Source organism: Taudactylus pleione, unplaced genomic scaffold (genome assembly GCF_031769625.1).
Source record: "Taudactylus pleione unplaced genomic scaffold, aTauple2 ptg001919l, whole genome shotgun sequence".
In the NCBI taxonomy this organism is placed as follows: Eukaryota; Metazoa; Chordata; class Amphibia; order Anura; family Myobatrachidae; genus Taudactylus; species Taudactylus pleione.
Genome location: NW_028286316.1, coordinates 175,069 through 198,714, shown reverse-complemented (window position 1 = coordinate 198,714; position 23,646 = coordinate 175,069). Strand labels below are relative to the sequence as shown.

The 23,646-nt window shown below is 41.1% G+C and overlaps 1 pseudogene across 1 annotated transcript in view; it reads left to right on the top strand.

The window, feature by feature from the left end:
• LOC148436177 (uncharacterized) overlaps positions 1 to 23,646 on the top strand; it is a 74,124-nt pseudogene that overhangs the window by 1,607 nt on the left and 48,871 nt on the right. The window contains exons 2-7 of the transcript XR_015876497.1: positions 1,804 to 1,961; positions 4,028 to 4,219; positions 4,341 to 4,425; positions 4,546 to 4,643; positions 4,792 to 5,317; positions 13,680 to 14,642. The product of XR_015876497.1 is annotated as an uncharacterized LOC148436177 (transcript). The remainder of the gene's footprint in view (positions 1 to 1,803; positions 1,962 to 4,027; positions 4,220 to 4,340; positions 4,426 to 4,545; positions 4,644 to 4,791; positions 5,318 to 13,679; positions 14,643 to 23,646) is intronic.

Here is a 23,646-nt window from a genome sequence, read left to right as displayed (position 1 = left end):
CAGGGATGAAACCATGTCCAAAAACCCAGGTCGGACCTGGGTTTTTGGTGGAAAAGAGGTATAACATATAATACAGTTGGAGCAGACCCTGGTGTTACATATAATACAGGTGGAGCAGACCCTGATGTTACATATAATACAGCTGTAGCAGTCACTGCTCGGTGGGTTACAGACTATAGAGAAAGGGAGGTGTCCGGTGCACTCAGACCCCCCATACAGATGGTATCAGCTGTAGCTGGTGGTCAGTACCTTCAGTAGGTAGTTATTAGTGTAACATATAATACAGCTGGAGCAGACCCTGGTGTTACTATAATACAGCTGGAGCAGTCACTGCTCGGTGGGTAGCAGACTATAGAGAAAGGGAGGTGTCCGGTGCACTCAGACCCCCCATACAGACGGTATCAGCTGTAGCTGGCGGTCAGTACCCTCAGTAGGTGGTTATTAGTGTGGAAATGATAGAATAAATAGAGAGACACCATAGTGTACAGCGGGTGATGTATAAGATGCACAGACGTCCTCTGTAATAGGCCCTGCTGACTCCTCACCTGTCTGTGGCTTTCTTAGCTTTCTTTTCATTTCTCTAATTATCACCAATCTGTTTGGAGCTGCCTCTGCTCCCAGCACTTTCTCTCTTACTACCCTGTGTGTAGGGATCAGCGTTTCCCAACACCTGTCCTCAGGGAACCATGACTGTGCATGTTTTTCAGATCTCCTCGCAGAATCATCACCAGTGAGATGATTAGTGCCACCTCTGGATCGTTTAGATTGTGTTAGTCAGTGATGAAGGCACCTCTGCTTCTGCAAGAAGATATGGAAAACATGCCCTTTTAAGGACCTTGGAGGCTGGAGCTGGGAAACACTTTTCTAGATTCTCAGTTTGTAAGTAATTATCCTCCAAGAAATGCTTCAGCCTCTCCCCTGTGCTACATAAATATGGCCTGGAGAATTGTCACACATGTACTGTACATCCTACAGTGGTAGGCTAACTGTGGATTCCAGCATGACAGGGCATGCTGGGACTTATAGTCCCACTCCAGCTGCAGAGTCACAGACTGTACAACACTGCTGACACTCAGTAATTATTGCAGATGTGGGAGCAGAGAAAATAAGATGGGTGATTGTACACAAGTCGCCCAGATATTAGGAGACAGAGGAATAGGGCAGTAGTGGGGGAGAGAGGCTGGGCTAGGAGATGTGGTGCGCTATCGGAGGGCGTATAATGGGGGAGGGGGAGCAGAGAAGTAGAGTAAGATGATGGGTGGAGAGACTTTATCCTAGTTTACTGGGGAGAATGACCTGAGGGTGGAATGAGGAGTAAAAGGTGGGTGGGCTGTGATGGATCTGGCCTGGGGAAATATCTTGTCATATGGTGTTGTGTACTTGTGTATATTATATTGTGTGTAGTAATCACTAGTTATCAGGTGTGTGACCTGTGTATAGTGATCAGTGTGTATCAGGTGTGTGATATCAGTGTGACTTGTGTATAGTGATCAGTGTGTATCAGGTGTGTGATATTAGTGTGACCTGTGTAACTGTATAGTGATCAGTGTGTATCAGGTGTGTGATATCAGTCTGACCTGTGTATAGTGATTAGTGTGTATCAGGTGTGTGATATCAGTGTCATCTATGTATAGTGATCAGTGTGTATCAGCTGTGTGATATCAGTCTGACCTGTGTATAGTGATGATCAGTGTGTATCATGTGTTTGATATGGCTCGGGGAAGAGGAGGGCTTAATAGTTAATCAGTGGTTCTTGTTTGAAAGTTACATGTCATTTATTATAAATATTACATTTATTCCTAGACACGTGAAGAACCAGAGAGTCTTTACTAGAAGTCACGTGAGGGTGACACGTGTCCTGTATAAATCACTGATCATTGAGGATGGGCACGGACATGAGTCACATGACTGAGAGGATTCTAAATCTCACCCTGGAAATCATCTACCTGCTGACTGGGGAGGTTAGCGGGTCTGGGAGTGTCACTGTGACATCACTTATATCTATAGTAATAATACAGGGACATGACTGGGGATGTGAGAGGGTCTGAGGGTGTCACAGTGACATCACTTATATCTATAGTAATAATACAGGGACATGACTGGGAGTGTCACAGTGACATCACATATATCTATAGTAATAATACAGGGAAATGACGGGGGAGGTGAAGGGATCTGGGGTGTCACTGTGACATCACTTACAGTCAGGTCCATAAATATTGGGACATTGACAGAATTTTCATATTTTGGCCTCTATTCACCACCACAATGGCTTTGAAATGAAACAAACAAGATGTGATTTAACTGCAGACTTTCAGATTTAATTTGAGGGTAATTACATCCAAATCAGGTGAACGGTGTAGGAATTACAACGGTTTCTATATGTGCTTCCCACTTTTTAAGGGGCCAAAAGTAATGGGACAAACTAAACAATCCTAAATCTAACTTTCACTTTTTAATACTTTGTTGCAAACCTGAAGTCTGGAATGCATAGACATCACCAGACGCTGGGTTTCATCCCTGGTGATGCTCTGCCAGGCCTCTACTGCAAATGTCTTCAGTTCCTGCTTGTTCTTGGGGCATTTTCCCTTCAGTTTTGTCTTCATCAAGTGAAATGCATGCTCAATCGGATTCAGGTCAGGGGATTGACTTGGCCATTGCATAACATTCCACTTTTTAGCCTTAAAAAACTCTTTGTTTGCTTTTGCAGTATGCTTTGGGTCATTGTCCATCTGCAATGTGAAGCGCCGTCCAATGAGTTCTGAAGTATTTGACTGAATATGAGCATATAATATTGCTCGAAACACTTCAGAATTCATTCTGCTGCTTTTGTCAGCAGTCACATCATCAATAAATACAAGGGAACCAGTTCCATTGGCAGCCATACATGCCCACGCCATGACACTACAACCACCATGCTTCACTGATGAGGTGGTATGTTTTGGATCATGAGCAGTTCCTTTCCTTCTCTTCCCATCACTCTGGTACAAGTTGATCTTTGTCTCATCTGTCCATAGGATGTTGTTCCAGAACTGTAATGGCTTTTTTAGATGTTGTTTGGCAAACTCTAATCTGGTCTTCCTGTTTTTGTTGGTCACCAAGTGTTTGCATCTTGTGGTGAACCCTCTATATTCACTCTTGTGAAGTCTTCTCTTGATTGCTGACTTTGACACATATACATCTACCTCCTGGAGAGTGTTCTTGATTTGGCCAACTGTTGTGAAGGGGTTTTTCTTCACCAAGGAAATAATTCTTTTGTCATCCACTACAGTTGTTTTCCGTGGTCTTCCGGGTCTTTTGGTGTTGCTGAGCTCTCCGCTGCGTTCTTTCTTTTTAAGAATGTTCCAAACAGTTGATTTGGCCACACCTAATGTTTTTGCCATCTATCTGATGGGTTTGTTTTGATTTTTCAGCCTAATGATGGCTTGCTTCACTGATAGTGACAGCTCTTTGGATCTCATATTGAGAGTCGACAGCAACTGATTCCAAATGCAAATGTCACACCAAGAATCAACTCCAGACCTTTTACCTGCTTAATTGATAATGAAATAATGAGGGAATAGCTTACACCTGTCCATGAAATAGCTTTTGAGTTGATAGTCCCATTACTTTTGGTCCCTTAGAAAGTGGGAGGCACATATTGAAACTGTTGTAATTCCTACACCGTTCACCCGATTTGGATGTAATTACCCTCAAATTAAATCTGAAAGTCTGCAGTTAAAGCACATCTTGTTTGTTTCATTTCAAAACCATTGTGGTGGTGAATAGAGGCCAAAATCTGAAAATTCTGTCAATGTCCCAATATTTATGGACCTGACTGTATATCCTTAGTAATAATACAGGTACATGACTGGGGAGGTGAGGGAAGCATTAGAGTTTCATAATTACATCACATATCTATAGTAATAATACAGGGACATGACTGGGGAGGTAAATACCCACAGTGGCTGAAGATCAGAACATATTAGATTTAGCCCCATATATGATGAGTTTAGTATAACCTTTTTTTGATGTCTTTCCCAATACACAGGGTTACACAGTAGTGAAGAAGACATTCGGTGAGTATGAGACATCCAGCAGCCGTCCCCATGTGTCAGGAGGACTGAGTAGGACCAAGAGCCCCATCACGGTGCCTCCGCCTCACTCACTGATACCTGAGAAAGACAATGACCAGAAGATCCTGGAACTCACCAATAGGATCATTCAGCTGCTGACTGGAGAGGTGACTGCTGGGAATGGGATATTATACAGTAACAGGGGATGTGTCTGGGTGATGGCTGTTACATTGTGTGTGTCAGGTTCCTATAAGGTGTCAGGATGTCACTGTCTATGTCTCCATGCAGGAGGGGAAGTATATAAGTATATAGGAACACAGGGGTCTGTACAAGGATGTGATGATGGAGCATCACCGGCCCCTCACATCACTGGGTAAGAGGAGATTGTAATTTATTGTACAGGGGAGAGCAGGTATGTGGGCCCCCCCATATACACACATTATCTTATAATCACATATATCCAATGTACTCAGTCACTGTGTGTCGCCTACAGATGGACCCAGTAATAGAAATACCCCAGAGAGTTGTCCCCGTCCTCTCTATCAACATAATTGTACAGAGGAGAATCACAGAACCCCACCGGAGCATCAGGTAGATGGGATTTAGGGTTTCACCAATATACCAAAGTGACTGTCACTATGTGATCTATAGAGAAGCTGTGTGTATCTTTTACACTGATATTGTACTGTTTAGTCTCAATTAATGAAGGTGGACATTATTAAAGTGTTTTTATTTTTAGAGTGAAAATCTGCCTGTTGTTATGGTAGAGGAAGAAGAGCCGTATGTGACTGATATAAAGGCAGAATATATAGAGGGAGAAGGAGAGACGTATGTCACTGATATAAAGGCAGAAGATACAGAGGAAGAAGAAGAGACGTATGTGACTGATATGAAGGCAGAGGATACAGAGGGAGAAGGAGAGACTTATGTGACTGATATGAAGGCAGAATATATAGAGGGAGAAGGAGAGACGTATGTGACTGATATGAAGGCAGAAGATATAGAGGGTGAAGGAGAGATGTATGTCACTGATATAAAGGCAGAAGATGTACAGGGAGAAGACGAGATGTATGTGACTGATATGAAGGCAGAAGATATAGCTGGTGATGGAGAGACGTATGTGACTGATATGAAGGCAGAAGATATAGAGGGTGAAGAAGAGACGTGTGTGACTGATATGAAGGCAGAAGCTACAGAGGGAGAAGAGACGTTTGTGAGGAGTGATCAGCAGTGTAAAGATCAAGAAATCCCTACAGATAGCACAGGTGAGTAATAAACACTTATTATAGAAAATAGACACATATTCTCCTGTCAGTCACTACAACAATCTCTTATCCTATACCCTCCTCTGTCAGTACATACTAATGATTGAAATGTATCTGTCAAGTGGGGGAGTCAGGAACCATCAGCCCTTATTATACTCCTGCTCTCCCCGTCACATCATATCACTGTGTGTTACCAGCCCAGAGATCTGACCAGTCTCCTCCCCACACTCTCTGGTGTATCTCGTACATCCGGAGCCATCAGATTTATTATAGTCCTGCTCTCCCCCTCACATCATGTCACTGTGTGTTACCAGCCAAGAAATCTCACCAGTCTCCTCCCCACACTCTTTGGTGTATCTCATACATCAGGAGCCATCAGCCCCTATTAGACTCCTGCTCTCCAGCATTTAAACATTTTAGAAGTCATCACTGGTAGAACAATATTAGGGTGTGAGGGCTTTCTAAGTCTGTGTGTCTGGATGAATTGTATCCTTTCTTATTGCTCCATTAGGGAGGGCAGGGAGGATGATGAGTATCGCCTGTAGCGGAAAGTCTAGGCACTAAACAGTTAATTTTAATTGCTCAACAGCCCTCTCTCCTATACCCCGCTCCCAGCCGACTGCCAGCCAGTTTTCAGTTTGGTGACTGCAGGAGCAGGTATCATTTACTAGGTTGACTTTTTAAGTTGTCCCCCGTACTTTTTGTTTTATTTTTATTGTTTAGACAGCGGACAGTGAAAGGCTTCCTATGCACTCTCTCACTGCCACTCCAGCAACCCCAGTGCCGGGGTGGCAGCATCGACAACTGGGTTGGAGACTATGCCGCTGGCTCCATAGCATTTTGCACACCCCTTCCGGAGCCCGCAGCCACAGCCGGACACAAGGGAGGCCAGGTAAGCGCGGCTCCCTGCTTACACCGAGCCACATACTTGCGGCTTTACACAATCGGTATGGAGATCGCTAGTGGTGCTCGTATAGTGAAGGTCCAGGGATACCTGCTTTGTACTCTAGACCACCAGGGCATTTAGAATAGGAACACTGCTTGTAGCGGTGGCGGCTTTACCCTACTTACCTGAATCCTTACCTTCAGGATGCCAGGCGGTCGCGATGCTAACGTCGATATTTTGATCTGGCCTACCACGCATAGATATGATGGCATCTCAGCACAACCACTAGTTGTTGAGGTATGGTTCCTGCACCAGGGATCCCAGAACACTCCTGGTGGGTGCTCTGGCAGTACCGTGGATGTTCCCGCTCATCTACGTCTTTTCTCCAATCTCGACTCAGCAGGTTCTCCGCAAGGTCAAATTGGAGGGCAGCACAGTGATCCTGGTGGCTCCGAATTGGCCACAGCGTGTGTGGTACGTTGGATCTTCTGGGCCTCTCCATCGACGCTCGTCTGCTTCTGCAACCGGATCTTCTATCTCCGGGTCCATGCTTCCATCTAGATCTGGCCCGTCTTGATTTTACTGGTTGGCTTGAGACATCCATTATGAGAGCAAAGGGGATTTCCAGGAAAGTTACCTGTACTATGGTTAATGCCCAGATACCTTCTTCGGCAAAGATTTATTACTGTGTTTTCGGACCTACTTTGGGTGATGTTCAGAAAAGCGTGAAATCTAGAGAGCCGGAAGGACAGAGGATTGATCCTCTGTCCTTCCGGCTCTCTAGAGTTCACGCTTTTCTGCAGGTGGGTCTGGATTCGGGCCTCCAGCTCTCTTCTTTGAAACTACAGGTCTCGGCCTTATCTGATTCTTTCAGCGGCAGATTGCGCTCTTACCGGACATACGGACATTTTTTCAGGGCATCCTCCATGTGCAGCACGGTTTATTCCTCTAGTAGCTCTATGGAATCTTTCGTTGATTTTTTGGACTCTCCAGTTGGCTTCTTTTGAGCCCTTGGATACGGCGGACATTTGTTGGCTTACATGGAAGACTGTCTACTTACTTGTCTTTGCGTCAGCCCGGCGAGTGTCCAACTTCAGCGCCTTTTGTCGCTCCCCCTTTCTGGTCTTCCATTCAGATCGGGCTGTCTTGAAGATTTGCTTGGGTTACCTACCCAAGGTTATATCTCAGTTCCACATTAACCAGGAGATTGTGGTGCCAACTTTCAGTGTTCTGTGTTCTTCACCAGAGGGCTCTCCGGATTTACGTAGCCAGAACCAGAGATCTGCGCAGAACTGATTCTCTGTTCATTCAGGTGGATCTGCTTGATTATCCACCACACCTACTCTGCAGTGGATCTTCCTGCCCTTACTAATTCCACTAGGTCGGTGGCAGCCTTGTGTGCAGCTCAATGTGGTGTTTCTGCAGGAAGGCTGCCACGTGGTCCTCTGCCCCTACTTTCATCCAATTCTATGCCTTTGATACCTTCTCCTCTGGTTTTTCTACTCCCTCTCTTTTCCTTGCTCCTTGCAGCGGGCTTGCTAATGTAATTGGCTGGCTAGGGGTGGGGTGTAGGACAGAGGGAGACCTGGTTTGCTGGGTAATTAAAATGAACTGTTTGGTGCCCAGACTCTCCTCTCCAGGCAATATCCATCATTTTCCCTGTGCCCCCTATGGAGCTAAGGAAAAGGATGTAGCAAGGTAAAACCATAAGTCCTCCTATCTAATGAGCCCCTGTAACACTACATGACCACTACAGAGACTGAAATGACTGGTCCTATAGTAACTTCATGTTATTAGATATACAAATTTAATGAATTATGTTATATAGTAGATCATGTGCTGCAACAAATGGTGGGGTCCTGTTCTGGGTGGGGTCCTTTTGCGGTTGAGATCCTGTTCGGGGTGTTCACATTTTTGACACTGCCATCTTTTTCAATCATACCATGATGCAATGAAGAGCTCTTGGCCCATTACTAGAAATGCTTGGGCACAATGAAGGTAGCTAGCATCGAGGGGGGGCTTCCATGTAACTTCCCGGGCCACAGAGTTGGCACCATTTATTCGGCAAACACCAGTGCACCTCCCTTACTTACAGCTGCTTAGAACTCCGTGTTATTTGTCTATGATTGTTCACTTTGTAATCCTGACTAAATACTTTCCTTTTCTGCTGAGAACACTTAGACAAGGTCCATTACCGCACCTGATCACATTTATCCTACCTATCACACACATATTTGCATGCTAAACTTAGACCTTGTACATTACTTCATACCAATGTGTTTTATGAGCAGGACAAAGTTAATAATAAGGGAAATAAGGGACGTGGCTTGACATAAAATGGACCTGGCGTGGTTGCCATAAGCTCCGCTACACCGGGACTTTATAGCGCGTATTGCCGGGCTATTCAAACCTTATCATATCCAGGGGGTCCTCTGCCTACTTTCCGAGAACATATGGCTGCTGGTTGTCCCTAATCGCTGGGGGTGCGGACCTTGGACATCCACAACTACATTAACAGGGCCTACCCCAGCTTCAGTCCCACACGGCACGCGTCTGTCTGCACTTTCCTCTCTCCCTCTCTGGACACACTGCCTATGGCTGCACGGTGGTGCCTGTTTTTTTTATTTGTGGCTCCACAGTCCACACTGCGGAGCATCTTCACCTTCCTCAGATTCCAGATTCTGGTCAGCTTTGATGGGCCCCCTGTATCTCGCCGGCGATCTGCAGCTCTTTAGTTACCTCAGGGCACAACTTTATCTACTGGCCGTTATGTAATTTTGTCCACTTCGCTTCTTTAAGGCTGTTCGTGTCTCTGTAGGAGGCCAAACACAGTCTTCAGCTATTACAAGCTCTCTGTGCCACGTTGCTATTCCCTGGTGGCCAACTGAATGAACAACAGCTTATATTTTGAAGATTTACCCACCAACATTTTTGGCTACTATTCAGACTGTGGGCCCGATTCAGACCTGTTCGCTAGCTGTGATCATTCGTTCGTAGAGTATGCAAATTCAGCTACATGATGGCAAGGCATAAGCACGCCCTCTATGTCTTAGAGAGTGACGGCAGAGTGATCGCACGCCAGTAGAAAGACGTCCCCTTTCCCTTCACAGCACACATCATATCCAGGAAGCGTGTGCTTTATCAGTAACATCGAGAGCCATCGGAGCTGCATGCAGCCCTTGAGTTAGACTCTGCCCTGCCGCAAGCACTGCGATCACTGCAGGCTGATATACAACCAGGTGATGTGTACAATGACACTTCCATGTTAATTATGCACGCCTATTAAACGCTGTTAGAACACACTGACACGCCTGCGTTCGCACATCCACTCCCCAGTTTTCAAAGACCAACCCATCACCACCCACAAATGGCTCTGTCACTCAAAGTAGCGGGCAGTCTGTGAACTTCAAACGATCGCTTCCCGATGACACTATGACTGGCTCACGCACGCTCTGCGACTTAAACGCATGCGCACAATGCAAAAATCGGCCAGCGACAAATGAACGTAGCCTAGTAAACGGGTCTCAATCGTCCCCTGTGCTCTATCCACCTCTCACTGGCTCAGTGCTTTAGTGTCCGCTGACAAGACTTCCCCATAATGCTGCTTGGTCAACAACTTGTGTAATTGTATACTTAACTTCATGGCACATACAGTGGGCTAATGTGCCAAGATGCAGAAGACGAGCCTTGGCGCTGCGGGCTTACCATAATAGACTACCCAGAGTGCTGGCCTGTGTGTCTCTGTAGTAATTACTATGAGGAGAACAAGCTATGGCTTCATATACATAGTACACACCGGTGTCTCCCTCAGACATGTGGTGACAGTGATGTGTGTATGATGTGTGCTCTCTGCCTCTGTAGTAATTACAATGAGGAGAACATGCTATGGCTACATATACATAGTACACACTGGTGTCTCCCTCAGACATGTGGTGACAGTGATGTGTGTATGATGTGTGGTCTCTGCCTCTGTAGTAATTACTATGAGAACAAGCTATGGCTACATATACATAGTACACACCTGTGTCTCCCTCAGACATGTAGTTACAGTGATGGGTATATGATGTGTGCTCTCTGCCTCTGTAGTCATTACTATGAGGAGAACAAGCTATGGCTACATATACATAGTACACACCGGTCTCTCCCTCAGACATGTGGTGACAGTGATGTGTATGATGTGTGCTCTCTGCCTTTGTAGTAATTACTATGAGGAGAACAAGCTATGGCTACATATACAATAGTACACACCGGTGTCTCCCTCAGACATGTGGTGACAGTGATGTGTATGATGTGTGCTCTCTGCCTTTGTAGTAATTACTATGAGGAGAACAAGCTATGGCTACATATACAATAGTACACACTGGTGTCTCCCTCAGACATGTGGTGACAGTGATGTGTGTATGATGTGTGCTCTCTGTCTCTGTAGTAATTACTATGAGGAGAACAAGCTATGGCTACATATACATAGTACACACCGGTCTCTCCCTCAGACATGTGGTGACAGTGATGTGTATGATGTGTGCTCTCTGCCTTTGTAGTAATTACTATGAGGAGAACAAGCTATGGCTACATATACAATAGTACACACCGGTGTCTCCCTCAGACATGTGGTGACAGTGATGTGTATGATGTGTGCTCTCTGCCTTTGTAGTAATTACTATGAGGAGAACAAGCTATGGCTACATATACAATAGTACACACTGGTGTCTCCCTCAGACATGTGGTGACAGTGATGTGTGTATGATGTGTGCTCTCTGTCTCTGTAGTAATTACTATGAGGAGAACAAGCTATGGCTACATATACATAGTACACACTTGTGATCATATATACAGTGCAGCCGGAAAGTATTCACAACGCTTCACTGTTTCCACATTTTGTTATGTTACAGCCTTATTCCAAAATGGAATAAATAAAATGTTGTCCTCAAAATTCTACACACAATTCCCCATACTGACAACTTGTAAAGTTTTTTTGAGATTTTTGCAAATTTAATTTAAAAAAAAAAAACACTAAAGCTGCATACACACACACAAACGATTTTGTTACCAACGATTTTATGAACGCTTTTCTATCAGATTATCTGTCAAATTTTTTAAAGTGTAATGAATGTTTTGAACTACAAACGATTTTTGTAACTTCCCTTAATGAAAATTGTTCAGTTGGTCAGTCAGAATGAACTACAAACTGGAACGTGTATGAACGATAATCGTTCATCGTTATAACTCAGAAACTGAACGATTTTTTCAACGATTGAACGATAACGATGTCGTCATAGTTAGATCGTTCAAAAAATCGTTACGTGTGTATGCACCTTAAGAAATCACATGTACATAAGTATTCATGGCCTTTGCCATGAAGCTCAAAATTGAGCTCAGGTGCATCCCGTTTCCACTGATCATCCTTGAGATGTTCCTACAACTTAATTGGAATCCATGTGTGGTAAATTCAGTTGATTGGACATGAATTGGAAAGGCATACACCTGTCTATATAAGGTCCTACACTTGATAGTGCATGTCAGAGCACAAACCAAGCATGAAGTCCAAGGAATTGTCTGTAGACCTCCGAGACAGGATTGTCTCGAGGCACAAATCTGGGGAAGGGTTCAGAAAAATATCTGCTGCTTTGACAGTCCCAATGAGCACAGTGGCCTCCATCATCTGTAAATGGAAGAAATTCGGAACCACCAGGACTCTTCCTAGAGTTGGCTGGCCATCTAAACAGCGATCGGGGAGGAAGGGCCCTAGTCAGGGAGGTGACCAAGAACCCGATGGTCACTCTGTCAGCTACAGCATTTCTCTGTGGAGATAGGAGAACCTTCCAGAAGGATAACCATCTCTGCAGCAATCCACCAATCAGGCCTGTATGGTAGAGGGGCCAGGCAGAAGCCATTCCTTAGTAAAAAGCACATGGCAGCCCACTTGGAGTTTGCCAAAATGCACCTGAAGGACTTTCTGGTCTGATGAGACAAAGGCCCTCATTCAGAGCCGTACGCTCTGAGCAGAGCGCACGCTCTGAATGAGGGCCGGGCTCCATTTTCATGGAGCGTCCTCCTGGACGCTCGTATAGCCCACAGGCTATACGAGCGTGCTTTGTGATGGCCGCGATGGTCGAGACCATCGCGACCATCGAAATTGCGAGCCGGAGCCTGCGGTTGAGGTTTTCAACCGCAAGCTCCGGAATGATTTTGGCTCTATCAGAGCCAAAATCACTCCCACTGACATCACTAGTGATGTCAGTGGGCCGGCTTCTGACGGGAGGCGTTCCCATGGGAACGCCCCCATCAGGGAGGCACGCCCCCGGCACGCCCACCAAAGGGGGCGTGCTGTCAATCAACATTGACAGCACGCCCCCTTTGATCGGACACAACGAGCGAAGGACTTTCCTTCGCTCGTCGCGTCTGGCGCATGCGCACGACGGAGCTCCCTCCATCGTGCGCATGCTCAGTGCATAACATCGACCCACTTGCGAGCGGACAGCCGCTCGCGAGTGGGTCTGAATCAGGCCCAAAGTTTGAACTCTATGGCATGAATGCCAGGCGTTATGTTTGGAGGAAACCAGGCACCTCTCATCACAAGGCCAATACCATCCCTACAGTGAAGCATGGTGGTGGCAGCATCATGCTGTGGGGATGTTTTTCAGTGGCAGGAACTGGGAGACTAGTTAGGATAGAGGGAAAGATGAATGCAGTAATGTACAGAGACATCCTGGATGAAAACCTGCTCCAGAGCGCTATTGACCTCAGACTGGGGCGACTGTTCATCTTTCAGCAGAACAACGACCCTAAGCACACAGTCAAGATATCAAAGGAGTGGCTTCAGGACAACTCTGTGAATGTCCTTGAGTGGCCCAGTCAGAGCCCAGACTTGAATCCGATTGAACATCGCTGGAGAGATATGAAAATGGCTGTGCGCCGATGCTTCCCATCCAACCTGATGGAGCTTGAGAGGTGCTGCAAAGAGGAATGGGCGAAACTGCCCAAAGATAGGTGTGCCAAGCTTGTGGCATCATATTCAAAAAGACATGAGGCTGTAATTGCTGCCAAAGGTGCATCAACAAAGTATTGAGCAAAGGTTGTGATACTTATGTACATGTGATTTCTTAGCTTTTTTTTTTTTTTATTAAATCTGCAAGAATTGCAAAAAAACTTTTTACACGTTGTCATTATGGGGTATTGTGTATAGAATTTTGAGGACAAAAATTAATTTGTTCCATTTTGGAATAAGGCTGTAACATAACAAAATGTGGAAAAGTGAAGCGTTGTGAATACTTTCCAGATGCACTGTACACCCAGCACCTGCTGCTCTGAGCCTGCAAATTACATAAATATTACTTATACAAGGGATATCTCTGCATTGCCGCAGTTACGCCTTGAGGCAGCAGTGTTTTCTTCGTATGTTTCAGCTGTAATGTTATGCAAACACCTGTCTAATATGACATTTATGGGGCATTAGTCATATATTTATTTTATTCCCAGCAGATGGAGGTAACAGAAGGAATATCTTGAAGGAAAATCTAATTTTGTCTCCAGATTGTGAAATAAAAGATAATGACATCAGAGAGGATTCTCCGGGAGAAAACCCCATAACCCCAATTATACATCCAGTACCTCACAGTGCAGATGTATCTCCTGATACTGCTCATGAGGAATGTTCTCCTGGTACATCTCTTACAGCTCTTAGAGTAGGTAAAATATTTCTATCTTCTATAGAAGCCAAATGTTTCACACAGAATACAAAGCGGATTACTCATCAGCCAGCTAAGGCAGGTGAGAGACCATTTCCATGTACTGAGTGTGGGAAATGTTTTACAAGGAAATCACATCTTGTTACACATCAGAGATGTCACACAGGTGAGAAACCATTTCCATGCCCTGAGTGTGGGAAATGTATTACACACAAATCACAGCTTGTTAGACATCTAAGAAATCACACAGGTGAGAGGCCATTTCCATGTTCTAAGTGTGGGAAATGTTTTACACGGAAATCAAATCTTATTAAACATCAGAAAAGTCACACAGATGAGAAATCATATCCATGTTCTGAGTGTGAGAAATGTTTTACACACAAATCACAATTTGTTAGACATCTGAGAAGTCACACAGGTGAGAAACCATTTCCATGCTTTGTGTGTGGGAAATGTTTTACATTGAAATCAAATCTTGTTAGACATCAGAGAAGTCACTCAGGGGAGAAACTATTTTCCTGCTCTGAGTGTTGGAAATGTTTTACACGGAAATTAGCTCTTATTATACATCAGAGAAGTCACACAGGTGAGAAATCATTTCCATGTTCTGAGTGTGGGAAATGTTTTACAGTGAAATCAGATCTTGTTGCGCATCAGAGAAGCCATACAGGTGAGAAACCATTTCCATGTTCTAAGTGTGGAAAATGTTTTGCACATAAATCAACTCTAGTTACACATCAGAGAAGTCACACAGGTGAGAGGCAATTATCAATGTTGTGAGTGTTGGAAATGTTTTACACAGAAAACAGCTCTTTGTAGACAGAGACATCACACAGATTAGCTATTCTCATTCTGATGGTCAGAAATGACCGAAATTAGATCTCGTTAAACCATCCTTTATTTACCCTCTAGAAACTTTGCATGTTTACAAGTGGAAATTATTTCTAAAAAAAAAAATGTAATCCAGAAGGTTGAATAGTCATTTCTTGTATTACTGCCATCATTTTATTCTTGTTATAGTTTTTTTTTTTTTTTTAAAAAACATCTTTTTATTGTATTCAGAACATAGTTACACAAATGTAAAAAGTGTTACAACAAATGTATATCTTGTATCATAAGAGACATATAAATTCAATAAAATACATCCATTGTAGAAAATATTGAATACCTGAATTTTTTTTTTTTTTTATGGGGAAGGCGAGAGGGAGTCTAAATTTGTACTCACAGAGAAAAAACAAATATAACAACTGTATTAATAGGTACCAATAGACTCGGAGTTAATAAAATAAAATGAAATCAAGATAATAAAATAAGAAAGTAGAAAATAAGAGAAATAAAATAAATCGAGTAGAAACAGTCTTATAATCGTCAGAGACTTACAATAGCTATATATTCAATTAGCTATTCTCCAGCAAGAAAAAGACTTATAATGTGGTAACATCATACCCCAATTCAAACAGTTAAGATATTTGTCTCAGCAAAGAGCAGGTGGTATTTTCAAAAATTTTCATGATCTTGTCAGAGTGTAGTAGGTAAAACATCTCAGTACATTTCCCATTTTGCTAAAAATATCTTGACTCCCTTTTCAATATCAAAAAGGGTAGTATGCCTATCAAAGTGAATTATATTCAACAATTCGAACTTCAGCATTTCTAAAGAAGGGACCTTTTTCGATAGCCAATACTGTCAAATATTTTTTTTGGCTAGGGTTATAATGGTCGTTAATAATGGCAGAATTTTTTTTTAAATCCGATTTGGGGACCAAGAAGAATAGTCCGCTAGTATGAATGCTTCCCAGGAAAAAGGTAGATTGCTCTTTGTAATCTGTTGAACAAAATTATGAACTTTATACCAAAATCTCTTGATCCTAGAGCATTGCCAAATGTTATGGATAAATGTGCTAGAAGATGAGGAGCATTTTGGACAACAGGCAAATGTATGGGTCTGAATTGGTGATTCTGCTCCAATGCGCTTGGGAAAGATAGACTCTGTTAAGAAATTTAATATGAATTTCTTGGGAGTTTAGCTGATTTCAGCCACTTTAGGATGGATGGGAGCTGTTTCATAACTCGGTCAGAGAAAGTAAAATCAGGAAAATCCTGAGACCAAGAGGACCAGACTTTATGCCACAATTTATTGGTATCTTGTGTCAGCAAGTCATTGTACAAAAAACTTAGTTTACATTTATGGGTAGAAGCTAGTGTAAAGATTGAATATATAGGAGCTAGTGACTCACAGTGTAAGAGCAAGTCATATGGGCCAAAATTTACTTTACTTTGAATATAGTGCCTGATTTGTAAATACATATATAAATGTAAATTGGGTATATTGTACAAGTCTTTGAGCTGCTGAAACGAATAACGATTACCGCCGGGATCAAATACATTCCGAATAACTGCCAATCCCCTTTGTTTCCACAGCAAATAATAAGAATTTGAAAATGAAGGAGTAAAATCAGGGTTACCCCAGAATGGTATAAATTTGGTAATACAAGGATTTGAACTAAAATCTCTATGACTATAGGACCATGCCCTATATGTGTCTATAAAAAAATATATTTTGGAGGGTTCCCTTTGACAACTTAGAATGAGGTAAATGCAACAAGGCTGTCGGAGCATAATTCCTCTTCCAGAAGTTGATTTATAAAGTTAGCTTGACCTAGACACCAGTCCGAGGCGTATCTAAAGGCGGCTGTACAAGAGAATGTGAAAATATCCAGAAGACCTAGCCCCCCTTTACTCTTAGATAATAGACTATATCTAAACTAATGGCGCTACACTCTACAGCAGCAAAGACGTTCTCAATAAGTCACCAAAACTTATATAGACAAATACAAAAAGAAAAATTGAACAATCTCACTTGCGCTCCAGATTTTTTCAACTTCAAATAACGATGGTAGTAATTTTTCCTCAAGCCATAAGACATTCATATAAAATAAAAGAAAATATATTTTTAACAATGGTGTGTAGTTATTTCACAAAAAAATGTTCCAATGGTGATGTAGGAGAAAGGATCAGTGCATATAGGTCCTCTTCAAAGATACATGCTGTACCAAATTCCAGTGAAATAGTTCAAAACGATCCGAGAGACACCCCAAACTCGTGAACAAGTAGGATATATATAATGAATCCTCACATGAATGCTTACTTCAGAAAGGATGGTGCAAAGCACATAAAGGTTTCTTTAGTCCCAATAATATACCAATGTGTAGGTAAGAAATGGATATATTCCAATGAGCTCCAATATAATGCAACGTCAAAAAAGAAAAAATATGGAGAAGGTTGTGGTATGGGTATATTCACACATGTTTATTAAAAACTACAACCAACTAAAACCATAGGTAAAAGGTAGCCATACCATATAATTGACATAAGAAACACTGAAAATGGAACCCGGGTATATTCAGTATAACACAAAATATGGATAGGCTTCCTGAGACCATAGCATAACACTCTTTTCTACGCGTTTCGACGCACTGCGGCGTCTTTTTCAAGTAGAGTGTTGTTATGAAAAACTAAAATAAATGAATAATATATTAAGACATAATTCTCATGTCCATATATTATAATAAAAAATGCATCAAACTTATAAGTAATAACTCACCACTCTTTGTAGATTAATTCCTGAATTGCAGTGTTTGTATACTGAAGCAATCCTGAGTAATGAAAGACACCGCCCTAGTTAAATAGGGTAGGGTTGTCATAGCAACCATAATGCCATTGCCATATATGGGCCTATAATTACATCACATCCTCCCATTTAACAGGAAGTAGAGACATTAGGACCACGAGGACTAGGAGAATTCCCGCCCTTAGCGTGTCTGAAATTGTGTGCAACCCGGAATCCCCTCCACCTCATAAGCACGTGGTCCAACAAGAGGTCTGCGCACACAACAACCTCAGTCCCGACCAGCTGAGCGGGCACGGCGGCACCCGTGCTCAGCATGACCAGCGCGACGTGACCAATCGGGGCCTCATAAATAAGGAACTTCCGGATCCGCTACACCTTATGGAACGCAGTCATGCGTTCCAAACTCTAAATCCAAGATGGAGCTGAAAGACCAGGTCTATGTGTATAGCGTGGAACGCAAACATGCGTTCCATGTCCCAATACCCGGAAAAGGTGAAAAGAACACACATATATACCCGATTTTCATCTTTACAAACTAAATATACATATAATAAATAAAATTACATCAGCAATGATTACAATACATAAATACAAATCCATATATAACACGATAAAAAACATATAAATATAAAAATCACCACTTATAAAAACCATCTAATCTCAAATTCATGGTTAAGACCTGTGGGTTTGAGAGTATTCAAATCATGTATATATCTCATTTCTGTTTTCGCCAACCTGATATCCCTATCTTTTGTTCTCCAATTATTTTTAACCCATGCTATCCCAAAAAAACTTTTTAGCCCCTTTACTGATTGATCATGTTTCTCCTTAAAATGTAAAGAAAATGGGTGATTAATATTACCATTAATAATGTTTCGGACATGTTCTGCCCACCTAATTTTAACTCGTCTTTTAGTTTTCCCTATATATGTCATATCACATGTACATGTGATAGCATATATTACATAATCCGTATTACACGTAATAAAATCACGAATTTTTACTGTCTTATTTTGAACAATGAACTCAGTAATTTTAGGATAAGGGCTATGACATGCTTTGCACATCTTGCAGTCTCCACATCGAAAAAAACCATTATTTCTAGGGAGAAATCGTTTCCCATCCATAGGCAAGGCACTAGACACAATTTTATCCTTAATAGTCGGGGCCCTTCTATAAATAAATTTAGGCCGTGATGGTAATATTTCCTTCAATATATCATCCTTCAATAAGATGTTCCAATTCTTCTTTACAATCCTTTCAATTTTTCTATATTCCTGATTAAATTGTGTACTAAAGCATATCTGAAAATCTGTACTATTTTCAGTATTGTCATTAAATTTAAGTAATTCATTCCTATCTTTTTTCTCCACATCATCTATAATTTTTTGTAATTGTGTAGATTGGTAACCCTTCTTAATAAAATTATTTTTTATAGAGGCTGCTTGTTCCTTAAATTTCATATTACTAGAACAATTCCGCCTATGTCTTAACATCTGTCCTTTTGGTACATTATTTAAAAAGAAATCCACATTCAATCCCACTCATAGTAGAGGATGTTTTGTGGAAACCTTTTATAAAAGTGTTCGAGATGATTTTGATCAAATTAAAAATGTCAACAAAAAAAGTAATTTGAATAAAAACGAACGTAATGCTCTTAAAACCCTCCAAGATAATAAAGACATCATCATAAAGCAAGCAGATAAGGGGGGGGGATTGTTATTTTGGATAAATCAGCTTATATAAAAGAAGGACTCCGACAACTCCAAGATAATGTCACCTATGTAAAATTAAAAAGTGACCCCTCAATAACGATTTTTAAATCTTATCAACAACTTATACAAAAATATGTGGATTTGGGAGTATTAAATGTGGATGTTTCCAATTTTTTGATTAATGAAAACTATTCTGTTCCTGTATTGTATTTGCTTCCAAAAATACATAAATGCATTAACAACCCTCCAGACAGACCGATAGTGGCAGGCACAAATTCCATTACTGCCAATCTGTCGGCCTACATAGATCATCAGTTACAGCCTTTAGTTATTAAACAAAGATCACATCTAAGAGATACTAAGGACATACTGAACAAATTGATAGATTTACAATGGGAGGAGAATTATTTTATTGTTACTGCTGATGTATCATCTCTATATACCATTATCTCACATGAGGATGGTATAAAAGCTATTGAGAGTACATTACAAAAGGAAAATACAGAAGTACTGTTGAGTAAATTTATTTTAGAGGGTATTTCCTTTATATTGAGAAATAATTATTTCAATTTTGATGGGGTATTTTACAAGCAATTAGTGGGTACTGCCATGGGCACCAGGTTCGCGCCCAGCTATGCGAATACATTTATGTCCAGATGGGAGGAATCCCATGTCTGGTCTGGACATGGCTGGGGCGCGAACCTGGTGCAATGGTGGCGGTACATTGATGATATTTTATTTGTTTGGCGAGGGGATGAATCCGATTTGAATGATTTTTGTCAATACCTCAATTCTAATGTTTTGAATATTATTTTAAGTTTTTGTATCAGTAAAACTTCCGTCCATTTTTTGGATCTAAATATAGAGGTGGTAGATGGTCAAATAACTACAAGTAATTATACTAAACCCACTGATTGCAATACTTATATTGATTTAGGTAGCAATCATCTCCCGCTGTGGTTAAATAATGTACCAAAAGGACAGATGTTAAGACTTAGGCGGAATTGTTCTAGTAATATGAAATTTAAGGAACAAGCAGCCTCTATGAAAAATAATTTTATTAAGAAGGGTTACCAATCTACACAATTACAAAAAATTATAGATGATGTGGAGAAAAAAGATAGGAATGAATTACTTAAATTTAATGACAATACTGAAAATAGTACAGATTTTCAGATATGCTTTAGTACACAATTTAATCAGGAATATAGAAAAATTGAAAGGATTGTAAAGAAGAATTGGAACATCTTATTGAAGGATGATATATTGAAGGAAATATTACCATCACGGCCTAAATTTATTTATAGAAGGGCCCCGACTATTAAGGATAAAATTGTGTCTAGTGCCTTGCCTATGGATGGGAAACGATTTCTCCCTAGAAATAATGTTTTTTTTCGATGTGGAGACTGCAAGATGTGCAAAGCATGTCATAGCCCTTATCCTAAAATTACTGAGTTCATTGTTCAAAATAAGACAGTAAAAATTTGTGATTTTATTACGTGTAATACGGATTATGTAATATATGCTATCACATGTACATGTGATGACATATATAGGGAAAACTAAAAGACGAGTTAAAATTAGGTGGGCAGAACATGTCCGAAACATTATTAATGGTAATATTAATCACCCATTTTCTTTACATTTTAAGGAGAAACATGATCAATCAGTAAAGGGGCTAAAAAGTTTTTTTGGGATAGCATGGGTTAAAAATAATTGGAGAACAAAAGATAGGGATATCAGGTTGGCGAAAACAGAAATGAGATATATACATGATTTGAATACTCTCAAACCCACAGGTCTTAACCATGAATTTGAGATTAGATGGTTTTTATAAGTGGTGATTTTTATATTTATGTTTTTTATCATGTTATATATGGATTTGTATTTATGTATTGTAATCATTGCTGATGTAATTTTATTTATTATATGTATATTTAGTTTGTAAAGATGAAAATCGGGTATATATGTGTGTTCTTTTCACCTCTTCAGGGTATTGGGACATGGAACGCATGTTTACGTTCCACGCTCTACACATAGACCTGGTCTTTCAGCTCCATCTTGGATTTAGAGTTTGGAACGCATGACTGCGTTCCATAAGGTGTAGCGGATCCGGAAGTTCCTTATTTATGAGGCCCCGATTGGTCACGTCGCGCTGGTCATGCTGAGCACGGGTGCCGCCGTGCCCGCTCAGCTGGTCGGGACTGAGGTTGTTGTGTGCGCAGACCTCTTGTTGGACCACGTGCTTATGAGGTGGAGGGGATTCCGGGTTGCACACAATTTCAGACACGCTAAGGGCGGGAATTCTCCTAGTCCTCGTGGTCCTAATGTCTCTACTTCCTATTAAATGGGAGGATGTGATGTAATTATAGGCCCATATATGGCAATGGCATTATGGTTGCTATGACAACCCTACCCTATTTAACTAGGGTGGTGTCTTTCATTACTCAGGATTGCTTCAGTATACAAACACTGCAATTCAGGAATTAAACTACAAAGAGTGGTGAGTTATTACTTATAAGTTTGATGCATTTTTTATTATAATATATGGACATGAGAATTATGTCTTAATATATTATTCATTTATTTTAGTTTTTCATAACAACACTCTACTTGAAAAAGATGCCGCAGTGCGTCGAAACGCGTAGAAAAGAGTGTTATGCTATGGTCTCAGGAAGCCTATCCATATTTTGTGTTATACTGAATATACCCGGGTTCCATCTTCAGTGTTTCTTATGTCAATTATATGGTATGGCTACCTTTTACCTATGGTTTTAGTTGGTTGTAGTTTTTAATAAACATGTGTGAATATACCCATACCACAACCTTCTCCATATTTTTTCTTTTTTGACGTTGCATTATATTGGAGCTCATTGGAATATATTCATTTCTTACCTACACATTGGTATATTATTGGGACTAAAGAAACCTTTATGTGCTTTGCACCATCCTTTCTGAAGTAAGCATTCATGTGAGGATTCATTATATATATCCTACTTGTTCACGAGTTTGGGGTGTCTCTCGGATCGTTTTGAACTATTTCACTGGAATTTGGTACAGCATGTATCTTTGAAGAGGACCTATATGCACTGATCCTTTCTCCTACATCACCATTGGAAAATTTTTTTGTGAAATAACTACACACCATTGTTAAAAATATATTTTCTTTTATTTTATATGAATGTCTTATGGCTTGAGGAAAAATTACTACCATCGTTATTTGAAGTTGAAAAAATCTGGAGCGCAAGTGAGATTGTTCAATTTTTCTTTTTGTACCCCTTTACTCTTAGGTTGAAGTAACTGAGGTAATCCTAGGTTTCCTATGGTTGCATAAGAATCACTGAAATGCCTTTGTACATCTAGAAGTGTCATTTTTGGAGAGAAACAAGGGTAGGATTTGGAGCGGGTACATCAGTTTAGGAAATGAAATATTTTTAATAACTGTTGCTGTCCCTAATAAAGAGAGCGGCAGTGATATCCAATGCTGAAGTTTCTGTAAAAGTTTGGTTATAATTGGGGGAAAGTTAACATTGTATATTTGATGAATAGATGACGTTATAAGAATGCCCAAATATTTTAATTTAGAGGTAATCGAAAAAACCTCATCTAGTATAATGCATCCAGCAAGATGATCAGGTTTAGTGAACGGTAAAATTTCTGATTTAGTTATGTTTGTTTTATAGCCCGCAAAGGAACTGTAAAGTTTAATTTGTTGTAAAATAGCAGGGATGGACGTAAACGGATGTGAAATGAAAAGCAGCATGTCATCCACAAACAATGATAACTTAAGCTCCATCGCACCCACTTTAATACCCCTAAAATTCCTGGCTGATCTTAGAGCTACTGCCAAAGGTTCCAGAACCAATGCAAAGAGGAGGGGGGATAGAGGACAGCCCTGCCTGGTTCCGCGTTGTATGAATATATGGAGTGAGAGATAATGGTTAGCTACTATTCGTGAGGATGAGCAATTATTCAGCACTTGAATAAACGTTTCAAATTTGGGGGGGAAACCAAAATTGTGGAGTATCTCATACAGATGATCCCACACCGCCAAATCGAATGCCTTCTCTGCGTCTAATGAAATTAAAAGTTGAAGCTCATTTTCTTGAAATTTCTCAAGATGTTGCAATACTGCTAACACTTTACATATGTTGGATACAAATCCTGTTTGATCCTGGTGTACTAAGGTAGGGATCACCCATTTGAGCCGGTCCGCAATAATTTTAGTAAAAATGTTATAGTCCACGTTCAACAAGGAGATGGGACGATAAGAAGCGGGTAATGTGGGATTCTTACCAGTTTTCAGGAGGACTTTAATAAAAGTATCATTAAAATAAGAGGGTGGCGTATTACCTGATAGTATGGAATTGTACAGGTTGGTTAATGGTGAAACTATAGAGCTTTTAAGGCATT